The 15,297-nt window shown below is 38.6% G+C and overlaps 1 protein-coding gene across 11 annotated transcripts in view; it reads right to left on the bottom strand.

The window, feature by feature from the left end:
- MGAT4C (MGAT4 family member C) overlaps nt 1-15,297 on the bottom strand; it is a 3,121,932-nt gene that overhangs the window by 868,657 nt on the left and 2,237,978 nt on the right. For 9 of the 11 annotated variants that reach the window (XM_044088415.1, XM_044088414.1, XM_044088413.1 and 6 more), the window contains one exon: nt 5,990-6,045. The exons of the other annotated variants lie outside the window; for them this stretch is intronic. The gene's annotated coding sequence lies outside the window, so the exon portion shown is untranslated. The remainder of the gene's footprint in view (nt 1-5,989; nt 6,046-15,297) is intronic. 11 annotated transcript variants of the gene reach the window in all.

Below are 15,297 nucleotides of genomic sequence, written 5' to 3'. Positions count from 1 at the left end.
TACAGTTTGCTGGATTAAGTTATGGAAATAAAATTTCATTTCTTGATATTACCTTGGAAAGGACGGTTGATAAAAGAATAAAGACATGTTTACATAGGAAATTTGGTGTGGTTAATCAATTTATGATGGGCAATAGCTATCATCCTAAACATACTATGGACTCTTTACCATACGGAGATTTTTTTAACAATCTCAAGAATATGTAATAATAATCATAATTTTGAACAAGAGTTACAACATACTGTGGAGAAGTTTATAGAAAGGAAACATGACAGATAACTGACAGAAGTGTTAATAGAATAAAAAGAGAAAGATATGGCAAAAGGAATGTAAAATGTGGGATTTTACCCTATAGGGACAAGAAAGGTATAACAGAAAAAAATGTCTTTATAGTTATGACATATTATTTTGAGTGATAGTGTTAAACAAATAATTGGACATTATTGGAAATTTCTGTCTAGATTTCATGATCTGGAAGGATTGGCACAACAAAGTTTGTTTTTTCATAGAAAAAGGAAAGAGTTTGAGGGATATATTAGTACATACTAAATTCAAAAAACGTGATGACAGCTTGCCATAAAAGGAACAAAACCATGTGGGGGGGGGGTGCACAGGATGTGACTATACAGTGCAGACTTTTTCTAAAATTAATAACATTCATTTTCAAATGATAGGGGAATATCAGTGTACTACTGAAAAGGTAATTTATGCAAATAAATGTAGTTGTGACAAATACTATATAGGTCAGACTAAACGTATGTTCAAAAGATTATTAGAACATCTGAGAGATATAAGGCAAGACAATGGAAAGTCCTTTATCTCAACATTTTAAACAGTATCACAATGGTAACTTTGTAGACAAGCCCCTATTTTAGAACATATACAGGGAGCAAGAGATAGTGATTATGTTAGAAATATGTTATTGTACAAAGAAACACTTTTCATTTTAAAATATGGCACTTTTATTCCACAGGGTCTGAATACAGACTGCTGGTGGAAGCGTGTTTTTTAATTAAGTGGAAATGTATCTAAGAATTTTAACAAGTGTATAATAATCAACTAATGATTTAATTGGCAACCGGGAGTATATAAGGTTAATATTTTTTATAATGACTGTACTCCTTGAAGGTGTATGTGAAGCTGAGACACTAGAGTGCTTATTTGTTTTGTGCCACTGTGAGAATTTTGTTTTTTTTTATTAAATTTTGACCATACCTTGATGTTTGTTGTTTTTGCGATATTATTCTCATTGTTGTCAAGATTATCTTGTAGCATAATCTACTACCACTAGGATATTCTTTTATCCTATGGAACTTGGAGTACTCAGAGGCCCCACAATATCCATAGCTACCCTCTGAAATGGCTCCTCAATCACAGGCAAAGGCATTAAAGGAGCTCTGACCTTGTCTCCTGCCTTGTCTACCTTTTGGCACTGCTCACAGATCCTGCAGTACCCTGTTACATCTCTGGAAATTCCAGGCCAATCGAAGTTCTGCATAATATACCTCTTTGTACATTTTATGCCCATATGACCTGCAAAGGGAATATCATGGGCTATGGCTAGAAGCACTAGATGGTAGGCTCTAGGCACTACCAACTTCTATACCCTCGTCTTCTAGCCCTCACTCAGAGGTCCACTCTCTATACAGTAACACATTGTCCCAGTATACAGATTCCCCCTTCCCTTGAGAATCAGGTGCCTAACTAGCTACCTGCCTCAGGCCTTGCAATATAGGGTTTCGGCTCTCTCTTTTTAACCCTTTCCAGCTCCCCTTCCACAGGAAGTCTTGCATTCTCTGACAATGGTGCTTCACTGTCAGCCTGGGTACTACTAGCCACCTCTATCTTTACAGTCACTCTGTCCAAGGAAACATCAGTACCCACAAGCATCTGTGGCTCACCTTCAATCTCACTGCTACAGAGTAGCTGCCTCCCTGAAGTAAACACCTCACCAGTCCTGGCTACATGTATACGGTCTGTCTGGGTCTCCCCCAGGCTAACAGAACCACATGTTTGTCTCGAAGCCTGACTGTGTGTAACTGCATTGACACATGGTACTGCCTCATCCAAATCCTTCCCTATCAGGACGTCTGCAGGATAGTAGTTCCATACCCCTGTTGTCACAAGACAACCTACTACTGGCATTTTGTCTTTCCCACTTACTGGCTCTCTCACCTTTTGTTTCCCACCTTGCTTCCATGGACATCTGTATACTACATGGCCTCACTGACTGCATTCAAAACATTTAACCTTAGGTCCTGGAAGTGTACCTGGGCTAGTGGCTTCCCCTACTGCTGTCAGATTCTTTTGGGACAGTCTGAGCTGACCACCATGGGTTTATTTAGACCCATGAGCAGTACTGGGGGGGGGGTCCCTTTCCTGTGCAGGGATGCCCTGCTTACTAGGTATAGGTCTACATTCTTTCCCAATTCATCTGAAGTAGCACATTGTCTATCAGCTAACCAGATCCTCATGTGCTCAGGCTAAGTGCTAAGGGCTTGTTCCCTCACCAAAAGGACTGCTAGCCTCTCAAAAGTGGTGACCTGACATCTTCTCACCCACCTATGAAAATAAGTGCTCAGTTCAGCAACATATTCACACACTCTTTCATCTGATTTGCATCTATGCTCATGAAACATTTTCCTATAAGATTACAGTGTTAGCTTAAAAAATTCTAACAAGCAATTCTTAACAGCAGTATAATTACAACAGTCAACGTCAGACATTTTGGACAAAACAGTTACAGCTTTACCATGGAGTAAAGGGATCAGGAACCGTACCCAGAGCCTTTGGTCAACATCATACTGTTTACATACCCTCTCAAACACATGAATGGAACTATCAAAATTATCCCCCTCTGTAAACTGTGGAAGAAATGTACTGACCTTTTGTGCTTCTGGGGTCCAGTTACTCCCTTCCCCATTACCTCCATGACTCTTGCAAAGAGTCAGCATCTCCCTTTTGTGCTGCCTCTGCCTTTCCTTCTCCTCAGCTTCCAGGTGTAGCAGTTTCTCATTCTCCTCAGCCTGTAGACATCTCAATCTCTCTGCTGCTTCTGTTTCCAAATGCCTGGCCTCCAACTCAAGTCTCTTTAGATCCAGATGTATTTTTAAGTCCTCTGCAGAATGGTCAAGCTGTCCATTCTCTGAGTGTTGTACAGCTCCACTACCAGTCTGATCGTCCTTCTGATTGCTGTTTTCTGATGCAGCTGTGACCAAAGCTGCAATCATGTCTGCCTTAGTCAGGTTTCCATGCACCAGTCCCCTAGCCTGGCACATCTCAGCCAGCTGGCTCCTTGTCAGTTTTCCTTACTCCTCTGTTGACATGCTTGCCTGTTCTCCCTGACTAACTAAGCTAACAAAAGAAATAAAACAGTTGTGATCTGAACTCTTGAGTATTCACTGCATGTCTGATTTAGAGTACAAACACCTTCAGTGATCACTGCACACAAGCTACAGGAATTCACATTACCCACACCACTACAAGCCAATTAGTATTTGCCAACCAATTAATATGTGGTGTGGATTTCCCACCACTTCCAATTAATTAATATGTGATGCCCATGCACTGGTCCAGCAATCAAGGAGCTCAGTCCTCACCACTAACACCAGTGAGGGGTGTCTACATAGGGGAGGATAACAAATACACACACAGTAAAGTACAATTTCCCTTAAGAGCACACAGAGATCACATTCAGTCTGGGGCTGGTTTCTCCCTTTCTCTCCAGGTCCTCAATAAGACTTCCCACTGGCACAGCTATAGGGTCCAGATCTCAGCCTAGTGGTCAAGTTAAAACCTCCAGCACACTCTCTGTCCAACCAGTGCTTTGTGTCCCTGCCCACGTTGCTGACACACACACACACACACACACACACACACACACACACACACACACACATACACACATACACACATACACACACACACACACACACACACACACACACACACACACACACACACACACACACATATACACACACATACACACACACGCACACACACGCACACACACGCACACACATACATACGCACACACACACACTTTGGGATATGAGTTATATACAAACACACAGACACTCCTGGGGAAGGCTGGCATAGGTACTCCAGCTATGCCCCTTGTGTCTCAGCTATATGGTAGTACCATTTGCCACCAACCACTAATATCAGCTACTAATAAGGCCCTTATCAAAGGGTGTTCAATTATTACTGTGCAATATTATTATCCAACTGGTAAGTGTGACTGAACAGCAAGGCTTATTTGGGGTGGCTTGGACAGTATCACTATATACATGCAATGTACTCTAGAGCTTAAATTATCTCTACATAAAATAGCCACAGTTGAAAGGTTTAAACAATATTTAATAAATAATAAGAACACAAGACAATACTTCTTACTACACAGTGCTAGTCAAGAGTTCAGAGATCACAGGAAAATGCTTAAAATAATACAGTAGAATTGTTTTGACATCCATACAGAAAAAAACAACTAGTCTAATCTTCTAATTTTCTAGCTATATTTAAGAGAAAACACAGTTCTAAGATAAACTTACATATAGAGCAAAGCAGTGTTGGTGATGTTGGATGTTCTGAAGACAAATGCCAAATGCCCTGAGTCTCTTTGTCCTTAAATTAATAACACAGTACTAATGACTCATTTCAGATTACATAATTTCTCTCTGGTTCACAGGCTAACAGAAACCCAGAGTGTAACAGCCCTTTTGATTTTGCACCTGGTCAGGAAGCTACAGCAACAAAAGACATTATGCATACAAATTATAGCAATTAACTCTAGTCTCAAAACAATAGCAAGAATTTCTTCATCCAGACATCTCAGCTCCGAGTTTAAGATCAAATAATTATACAAAGCTTGACTTATCAGCTTTCCTCTAGCAGAGTGGAATGTGGTTACATTTTTGAAGTTCAACATTTAACAAAGAGAACAAGCATGTGGCTTATATTAATATTTACAAATGACAGAATTATCCACAAAATTCTATCTTGCTAGGCTGTCAGCCTTCACATATCTTCACAATCATAACCATTAAATAGTCATCATATGTGCAGTCCTGAGGGTGACGTGGCAGCAGTGCTAGTTTCACTGGCAGGATTTATTGCATTAGCAAATGCATATCATTACTGTCCTCTACCCTGCAGTACCTACAAATACTATTTGAAGTAATAGTTTGAAAGCCTTTCGGCTTTTCCCAGTTAGGGGTCGCCACAGCAGTACTCCGGTCCACTCATGATTGGCAGTGGATTTTTACAGTGCCGAGTTGTCAGCCCGATGCCCAACCTCAAAGAAGGCATGCCCATTCACACTCACACCTACCTGCATGTCTTTAGTGTCACTCGACCATGGGGAGGATATGCAGACTCCACACAGAAGGTGCTCCAGCCGAAAATCAAATGGGAGAACCTCTTGCTCTGAGGCAACAATGCTAACCGCTGCACCACCATGGCCTGTATTTGAAGTAATACTTTACAGAACCAAATCAATCCCCCCATTTTGTTTTCTTCTGTTTAGTATCATTGCAGTATTACACATGTTGTAAGTAGTTCTGTATTTATAGCCATGACTGAGTTTTTTTCAGTGGGGTCTGCAGTGTATTTACAGACTTAAGGTGTTATACAAATTGTTTCATAATGATAGTATAGGTGATATGATGCCTGTCTGTAACTTGCACATTCACCCATTGACTGTGTGGGTTTTTTCTGGATTTTTTTTCCAGTTTCCAAAAACAAAATGGTTGACAGGATACTCAGAAAATTATACATGTTGCATTAATCCTTGCCCTTCTGTCCATGGTTATGACTGAAAAGGTTCTACAAAAAGTAAATACACTATTGTACATAACTACTGAACTACTGTGGCAGTTCTTACAGATTTCATATTACTGCAGTAATCGCATCAAAGGTTTTTAATCTGAAATGATCTTTATTTTATATGTTCCAAAACAATATTAACAAATTATGTCTGCATACTCACCACAGTTTCAGTTTAATATAAAATTCCAGCCCATCAATAGGTTAGCCATAAAGTACCTAAACAAGAGAAAATGCATGCATTCAAATGATAAGAAACAAATCAAAATGTGCATTATCTCCTTGTGAAAAATAATGGAGACAAAAAAACAGTACAGTTTGGGATTATAAATGCTTTACAACTTTTGCAAATCTAAAATACAGCTGTTAGATAATGACTTTAATTCTGTTATGTAGCCATGTAGCCTCTGGAATTACTGGCATAATAGGTCATACATGAAGACTACAGAAATGTTTTTAATGTCCTGAACATATGAATTGATTTTGTTAAAATATACATGCTGTATAAGTGTGCTATAAACACACAGATTTAGGGCAGAGGAAATTAATAACATTAATTGCTGCAGAAAAAAAATCACCAAAGAAACATTTAATATCATGATTAAGTGGTTGATAGGACAAGTGTTAGAACATATCAACAGTGTTTCTAACAAGTATTGAGATGAGTACTGATTAAAAAAAAACAGTCTGAAATAATCTGGTGGTAATTTCGTTTTAACTATAATGTTGGTGCACTCACCAGTATCACCAACCTGCAATATCTTATGAATGTGTGATAAGCCTGCGCCTAACCCTGTTCTAACCCTAACCCAGTACCTAACCTTAAAAAAACCCTTTCCATAATACTATCAGACACAGAAATAGCTCCCAACAAACATGCACAGCAATAAATCTCTCAATTTATATAACCCTTACTGTAACACCACCTGCTGACACTCCTGTAAACACACTTACGTCTGTCTACATTTTGAATTGTGTGAATTCTGAAGTGTCAGTATTCTCATACTGCAGGTCATGCTGTCTGCATTCTATACTTTTGATGTTTTGAACTGTAACCATATTTGGGTATAGATATATGGGTATGCAGCGGTAGCGTTGTTGCCTCATAGCAAGAGGTTCTCCCATTCGATTCTCGGCTGGAGTGTGGGGAGTGCCTTCTGTGTGGTGTCTGCATGTCCTCCCCGCGGTTGGGTGGGCGTTCAAAAGACATGCGTAAATGGGCATGCCTTCGTTGAAGGTTGAACGTTGAGCTAGCACCTTGGAGTTTGTCAAAATCTACTGCCAATCATTAGTAGACTGGAGTTCCACTGTGGCGACCCCTAACCGGGAAAAGCCGAAAGACAACAACAATATATATATATATATATATATATATGTATATATATACATATATATGTGTGTGTGTGTGTGTGTGTGTGTGTGTGTGTGTGTATATATATATATATACATACACTCAATGCTACTCAATGCTAGAAGTCTAAACCTCAAAATGCACTCACTCGAGGCACTCCTTAAAATGGAGAACATGAAAATCTGTGCAGTGATAGAGACTTGGTTCAAGCCTCCAGAGAGCACCCCTGCATTACCAGGCTATAATTCATACCACACCTTTCTGCCACCTAATCTGGACTGAAACACTAAAGGCAGAAGCGTGTCCATATTTATTAAGGATATCCACACCTCCAGGCTAGTTGGTCAGCATAATGCATCCTAGACTATACAAGTGCAACTAACTCTGGGCAAGACCGCAATCCAAATTGTAACTTGCTACAGATCCCACACCATGCCGCAGGATTCTCACTCCTCATTTCTTGATTCACTGGAAAATATTAGGGTACAACCCAACACCCTAATAATAGGTGATTTCAACTACCCCACCATTAACTGGGAAAACTACTCATGTACCAACTCTTTTGCTCAACGTTTTCTGGAATTCATAAATTTCAATGCCTTGGATCAACTTATCCACACCCCCACCAGGGGCAGCAATATCCTAGACCTGGTCATTACCAACATGGGTGACTGGTGTTCCTCACCAGAGGTCAATACCTTGTTCGTCAGATCTGACTACAAGCTAATCACCCTAGACATCCACATTCCGCCCCCCACCCCCCATTAGGGAAACCACTGTAAAAAATTTCTCCAAAGCCAACTTCACACTTCTTAAGACAGAAGTGGCAAACTTCACGACACCCATGCAGGCAGACAACAGAGGTATGACTGCTGAATCCTACACAAATGCACTTTATAAGCAATTACATGAGTGCATGGATCGTGCTATCCCTAACAGAACCAAGATGCTATCCTCCAGAAAAAGGAAGCCAATCTGGTGGTCCCCTGCCATAAACAAACTCTACATCAGAAGAAAGAAACTGTTGCAAAAAAGAGTAAAATCCAATGATTGGAGAAACTCCCTGGTCAGCCTCAGTAAGAAGCTGAGCTCCCTCATAAAATCCTCCAAAGCTAGGTAAGAAAACAAAAAGAGTAAAATCCAATGATTGGAGAAACTCCCTGGTCAGCCTCAGTAAGAAGCTGAGCTCCCTCATAAAATCCTCCAAAGCTAGGTAAGAAAACAAAATTGCCACTGATTCTAAAGACAACCACAAAGCATTCTATAGCTATGTCAAGAATCTCAATGGCAACACTCAAATCTGCTCTGAGGTACAGCACAATGGCACTAAATATACAGAACCAACTAATATTGACAACATCCTGGCAGATAGGTTCAGTGCTAACTTTACCCCCCTCTCACCCCCTAAAGGGCCCATCTCTCTACTGGAACAATGCAAAGTTCCTGTAATCATGGCTGCACAGGAAAAATCCATACACTCCAAAGCCAAGAACACAGCATCCATGGGACCTGACAACATCCCAGGGTGCGTTCTGCCTCCTACACGAACCGCAGAATGAAGTGGCACCCAACCTAAGCAACATGTTCAGTCATAGCCTCACCTCAGGCTTTATGCCCACTGAATGGCGCACAGCAACAGTTATCCCACTCCACAAAGGGGGAGCCACCACGGACCTCGGGAACTACTGCCCTATTAGCCTAATGAGTCTGGTCTGCAAGGCCATGGAATGTATCATCATGGATCTTATACACAAAGACATTGGTAATCTCCAAACTCTGGACCCCACCCAGTTCGGGTTTGTAAAAGACAGATCATGTCTCCTAAACCTGATAGACTTCTTTGAAGCAGTCACCAAAGCCGTAGATGAGGGTAAGGTGGTTCACACAGTCTATCTATATCTCACTAAGGATTATGACACCATCCCCCACTCTGGAATTATAGATAAACTCACTAAACTAGGTATATATTCCTATGTCACAAGATGGGTTGCCAACTGGTTCACTGACATAACCCACACTGTGAAAGTAGCAGACTCCAAATCTGACTTCAGACCTGTGACAAGTGGAGTACCACAGGGTTCAGTCCTGGGTCCTCTCCTGTTTGGTATATACTTTTCTGAAGTACAGGCTAACATAGAAGGTCTTTGGCTAATGAAGTTTGCAGATGACTGCAAACTAGGAGCCATAATCAAAACTCCTAACGATGTGGACATCCTACAAAAGGGCCTCATGGAGACAGATGCCTGGTGTCTAAGCCATGGACTCAAGCTCAATGCCAAAACATTCATTGTCATTCCCTTTGGTAAAAACTCTGTACCCATGAGCTACCACATAGGTGGTAGTCTATTTAACACCAAAAGTGTGATAAGAGACCTTGGGCATCAAGTGGACAGTAGTCTCTCCTTTGATAATCACATCACCACAGTAGTCAGGAAATCCTTATACATGGCACACCTCATCACAAAAGGTTTCTCATCTAGGAAAAAAGAGGTCATTGTTCCCCTCTACTCATCACTCATTAGACCCATTATGGAGTACAACGCCCTTTTTGGTATGTACCTCACAAGACATCTACAACAACTGGAAATGCCGCAGAAATACCTCACAAAGAGGATTACCAGCCTCAAACAGATGCCCTATGCAGACGTCTCGAAAAACTCCAGCTTTACTCCGTTGCATATCTCCTACTCAGAGGCAATCTCTGCCTAACATACAAAGTTATGTCAAACCCAGAGCTGTTGGACATGCTCCACTTAAAGATATCCCAACCCATCCAAGCTACACACTCTAGGGACCTAAACCTTGTCACTACAATAAACAGAACATGCTGGAGGGATAGATTCCTGTCCCAGAGACTTCCCATACTATGGAACAAACTACCTATCTATATCAAAGCTCTTCATTAGCACTCTTCAAGAAAAATCTTGATGATTGGATGGGAAATAGGAAATTCTCCCTGGGGATCACCTCTGTGGCTCTGCTCGACAGGAGCACAGGAAAATCATTTTCTTGAGTGGCGAAAGCCAGGGTACCTTTTTGGCTAGGCTTATATAGGCCCTAGGGCCAATAGCCTAGTACCTACCTATGAACCTATATAAATATAAATATAAATATATATATATATATATATATATATATATATATATATATATATATATATATATATATATATATATATATATATATATATATATATATATATATACACACACACACATACATATAAATATATATATATATATATATATATATATATATATATATATATATATATATATATATATATGGGTCTACTGCTCTACATCGAAAATACACTTCTCCAAAATTGAGCAGTAGACCCTACACTTCAACAAAAGTCCACTTAAATGAAAGTGCACTTTCACTGACTTGTAGTTTCCCAGGCTACCCAAAAAATAAAAAAAAACACTAAAACATATTTTTGGGAGCCCCTGCATATGGGGCTGTGCCCCCCCACACTCCCCCTACTTAAATATACAAACTCCGAGATCGCACTACAGCAGGGAAAAGGGAATATTCCCAAAACACGCTGTAGTGTGACTGCCAAAGTCAATGTTCAAAGTTTCACAAGTGGACTCAGTGAAGTGGGGTTCGAGGTAGTGAAACTTCGAACATATTGACGGATCCCATATATATATATATATATATATATATATATATATATATATATAGACAGAAAGACAGAGGAAGAGGGAGAGAGATTATGTGTACATATATATATATATATATATATATATATATATATATATATATATATATATATACTATATACACACACACACACACACACACACACACATATATATATATATATAAACACAAAATATCAACAAAAACTGACCACATTCACAAACAATAAAGAAAGCGTACCTCCTAATGCTAAAGTACAGCTAACAGTAACAAGTAAAAACAATATTCAAAATGAAACCCTGTACATCAATGGCCAATGACATAACGTTCTCTTGGAGAATAGGTAGTCTGGTTAAATGATATAAAACCTTTAAAGGTGCAACATATATAGCAAAAAACTTGCATAAATTTCCAGTACTTCAATTAAATTCACTTACTAGATATTCACGCTGTGAATGCAGTTATACTATAGCGAAATAATAGCTCCAAAGTACCCAGTCTTATGATGGCTCCAAAGTTTCCAGTCTTTTTAGTCTGATATACAAAGTATCCACACTGAAGATGTAGTAGTTGCTGTGTGACTGTGATGAACTGTGATAACAGCTTAACCAGTCTAACAGAGCAAATAAGAGCTTCTAGCTTTAATGGCAGTTAAAATCCTTTTATTGTAGAAAAAGTTAAAATCTTCATGTCAAGTTAAAATCTTGATGTAGAATAAAACAGCCTCTCTGTATTCCAAACAATAAGCGCTTTCAGTATCTTCTTCAGATCGTAGAGATTGGGACAAGAAGTTCCTTTTTATAGTGCTTACTTCGTTTACTGTTGGGACAATCATTCAGTCATCACACTGTCAATCAGCTGCTGAAATGCACCAATCCTCTTTCTTCTCAGCTGGGGCTGTTCCATTTCCTATACCTTTTGCTTTTGAGGGGTGTGACCAATCATGAATTATTAAGCCAGACACACCTCCATGTTAGCTAACAGTTGGTCTTCTAGCTTTTAGTATAGGTTTCTGTGGAATGATGTTATTCAGCCCTGGCTCAATATCAGCACAGACGTTCACAATTCACTTACTCTCCCTGCATTCAGTAATATTTTCAATGTCACCTTTCCTTATTCAACTATATACATTCTCTATCACCTTATATGAGAAAGAATGATCAACATTTCTTTCGGCATGCGTTGCTAAGGCATTATGTGGATCTTTTAATAATGTCTCTTTGATGTCTCAAAATGCGATTTTTAAACATCTGATTAGTTTTTCCTACATAGAATGCAGGGCATAGTTTACAGGTAGCCATGTACACCTCATTGGGGGTTACACAAGTGGCTTTGACATTAAAGGTGTATTTCTTCTTTGTCCTTGAATGTTCAAATTCATTATTACAGTCAATCGCCCGAGTTACGGTTAATCTTAGGAACTAATAAGAAATACACAGTTATTCTTCGACAACTAAGAGAAATTATACTGGCACAACCTTTCAACCTTTCTCCCAATACTCAGGAAATAAACAAACTAGTTGAAGTTATTTCTGCAATCTCGAGCACTAAAAAAACAATATCATCCTCTTACAAGCTATTGATTAACATGATTTACGATTCAAATTGTCTCTTCTCCAATTACTGGAATACCGTTGAACCTACCATTACAGAGGATCAAAAACTCTCAGCTATAAAATCTACTTTAGAGCTCTCCCTTTTCAAGAAGCTCCTATATACACAACTGATGCTAAACAATAACGCTTATTATACTCCTGTAATTTTTAATAAATTTAACACCAACTCATCTTCCTCTTGCACCTGTTGTTCTTATCCGAGAGCGGACTTGCTACACATTATGTGGTATTGTTAGCATTCTTACAAACTCTGGTGTTCTCTGAAAGTTCGCCTGGAAAAAATGGGTTATTACACTTCCACTCTCTCGTGGGAAACAGCCATTCTCCACATTCCTACATCCAAAGTATCTAAAGTGCAACTCCACATTTTAATTATTCTCTGTTCACTTATTAAGCTATACATCACTAACAATTGGTTGGATCGCACCAAACTTAGTTGGGGAAAATTCAAAGAAATGGCTTACAAACACATTTCAGCTCATAAATTCATTATAAAGGGTCCTAAAAAAAGAGTTTATTTTAGTAAATTATGGAAGAAACTTTTAGATTTAGTTCTTAGTGAATAACCCCCCATTAGTACATTTAGTGCAACATATATTCTTATCCATGTTAACTTATGGAGAACCACTGTTAATTCTATTAATATTATTTCCTTTTTCTTTGTTTTTATTACTTCATGCATTATTAATGTAGTGGAAGTGTAGCACATTATGTTGTAAATATTGTATATAATAGTTTGTTTGGTTAAACCGCTGACAATGCTTTTCTTATTTTTTATCCTCTCTCTCACTTATATCAATGTTAAATTGTTTGGGTACTTATTATATTCTGTAACTATTCAATGCTTCATTTTAATGTTCATTACTACAATGTTTTTCATTCTTGCTGTATGCATTGTTTCATATTATGGAAAATAAAAGAATTATTGGAAAAAAAAAATTATTACAGTCAATCAGTGGGCATGCTGTGCAGTGGCCACACTTGAATGTGCCTTTATGTCCAATGAATTTATGTTTGCTAAACCCATCCTTTGTGCAAAGTAATCTCTTCAATTTTTTCTTATTCTTGTAGCCAAAGCATGGTGTTTCACCTACAATGTCTTTTAGCTTGGCATCCTGGGTGAGGATTGGCCAAAACTGCCTTATTATAGATTTAACTTGTGTGTTGTCTGTGCTGTAGGTTAACATCACTCTGGTTATTCCAAGATGGTGGTCGGCTAGTTAGCACCCTAACCACGAGCTCCTACCGTTAATTTTTATTTTATGTAGCCTTAACTGTTTCTTATTGGTAGTAATTATTACTCGCTGATATAAGAGGCTAATATAATATACCTGAAGTCGTTTGGTGGTCTGTTCTCTGGTAAAAATTGTATTTTTTACCTTTAACCAGTTTCTGGGATAAGGAGTACGAATATTCGAGAGGCCTGTGTGAAAATTTGGTGCCTGACAGGATTCGCGCTTCTAGCAGTTGGCGCTCCTTACTTCTGTTCTGTACATCGGTATTCAGGTATGACAGAAAGTGCGGAGAATATGGATGCCCAGAGTACCAAGGCAAAAATCTCCTCAATTCTTTCCCCTGAGAAAGATAACACTTGTAAAAGGTTGAGAACTTCAAAAACAGTTGTGGAGAGTAGTTCTTCAAATAATAAAACAAATGCGAAGACAAAAACTGAACCGAATCTTCTCATCGACGATCTGAAATCAGCGCTTCAACCAATTCATGATGCTATCCAGGTTATATCTGACCAAATGTCTGGTCTTACTAAATCTATTAACCAGTTAGTACAAAGAATGGACATGCTAGAGCAAAAAACACAAAATAATGACTTTAAAATTAGTCAAGTGTCTGATGCAACAAAAAATAATTCTGTGCTTATTGAGGAATTACAAACTAAACTAACAGATCTTGAAGCGAAGCCGTAATAATATTATTATTAGGGGGCTACCTGAAACATATGATAACCAAAACCTTATTTTAATTTGTGGTCAGATTTTCAGTGCACTTTTGGGTCCGAGTTTTACAGCTGATAAAATAATAATTGAGAGGGCACATAGAGCCATTAGACGTAGACAGGATTCGCAAATCCCTCGCATCATCTATACCAAACTATTGAACTTTCAGGATGTTCAAAATATTCTACTGTCAGCAAGAAAGCAAAAAATATTGGTATGGAACAGTCATAAAATTACTTTTACTCAAGACTTGCCACACCAAATAAAATTGAATAGGCAGAGGTTAGCTCCCATTTGTGCTGATTTAATTAAAAGAAATATAAGGTTTCAGATGAGATACCCGAGTGTCCTTTTATTTACATATAAAGAGACTAAATATTCAGCGAGTACACCGTCTGAAGCTAAAGATGCTTTTATTAAAGCCTTCAATTCTTATCCAGTGTTATAAAAATGTATTTGGTTAACTTTTAGTTTGCCTTACAATTGCGCTGTGGAGAAATGCTGTTCGTTTACAAGTGCTGATATATGCAAGTGTTTTATGCGAGTAATCATTTGTTCAGCATGAGTGGTTGTTCAAGGACTATTTATCTAGGCTGTCAAGATTTATCTTTTGGCGAATATACAAACAAAGTAAGTAAGCCTTGCTGTTGGTTTAACACTGGTTTTGGTGTGGCATGATTTCTTTGTTAACTTGAACTATAAAGTGAGAAAACTCGAATAGGCGTTGGATGACTGTATGATTTTTCAGATGCCAGTAAACAACATGGTGTTCCAGAATTGGTGACTGTAAATGGTGTCATGATTAGTTCTGGAGATTATTTTCCTGATACATTTCCTCCGTGTGGAGTTGCGTGAGAATTCTGGCTCTCATTTAACTGTATAAGGCGGAACTACTGCTTATGAT

This window comes from Protopterus annectens, chromosome 11.part0, assembly GCF_019279795.1.
Source record: "Protopterus annectens isolate FY-2018-M chromosome 11.part0, PAN1.0, whole genome shotgun sequence".
NCBI classification, from domain to species: Eukaryota; Metazoa; Chordata; order Ceratodontiformes; family Protopteridae; genus Protopterus; species Protopterus annectens.
This window is presented reverse-complemented; position numbering and strand designations above follow the sequence as displayed.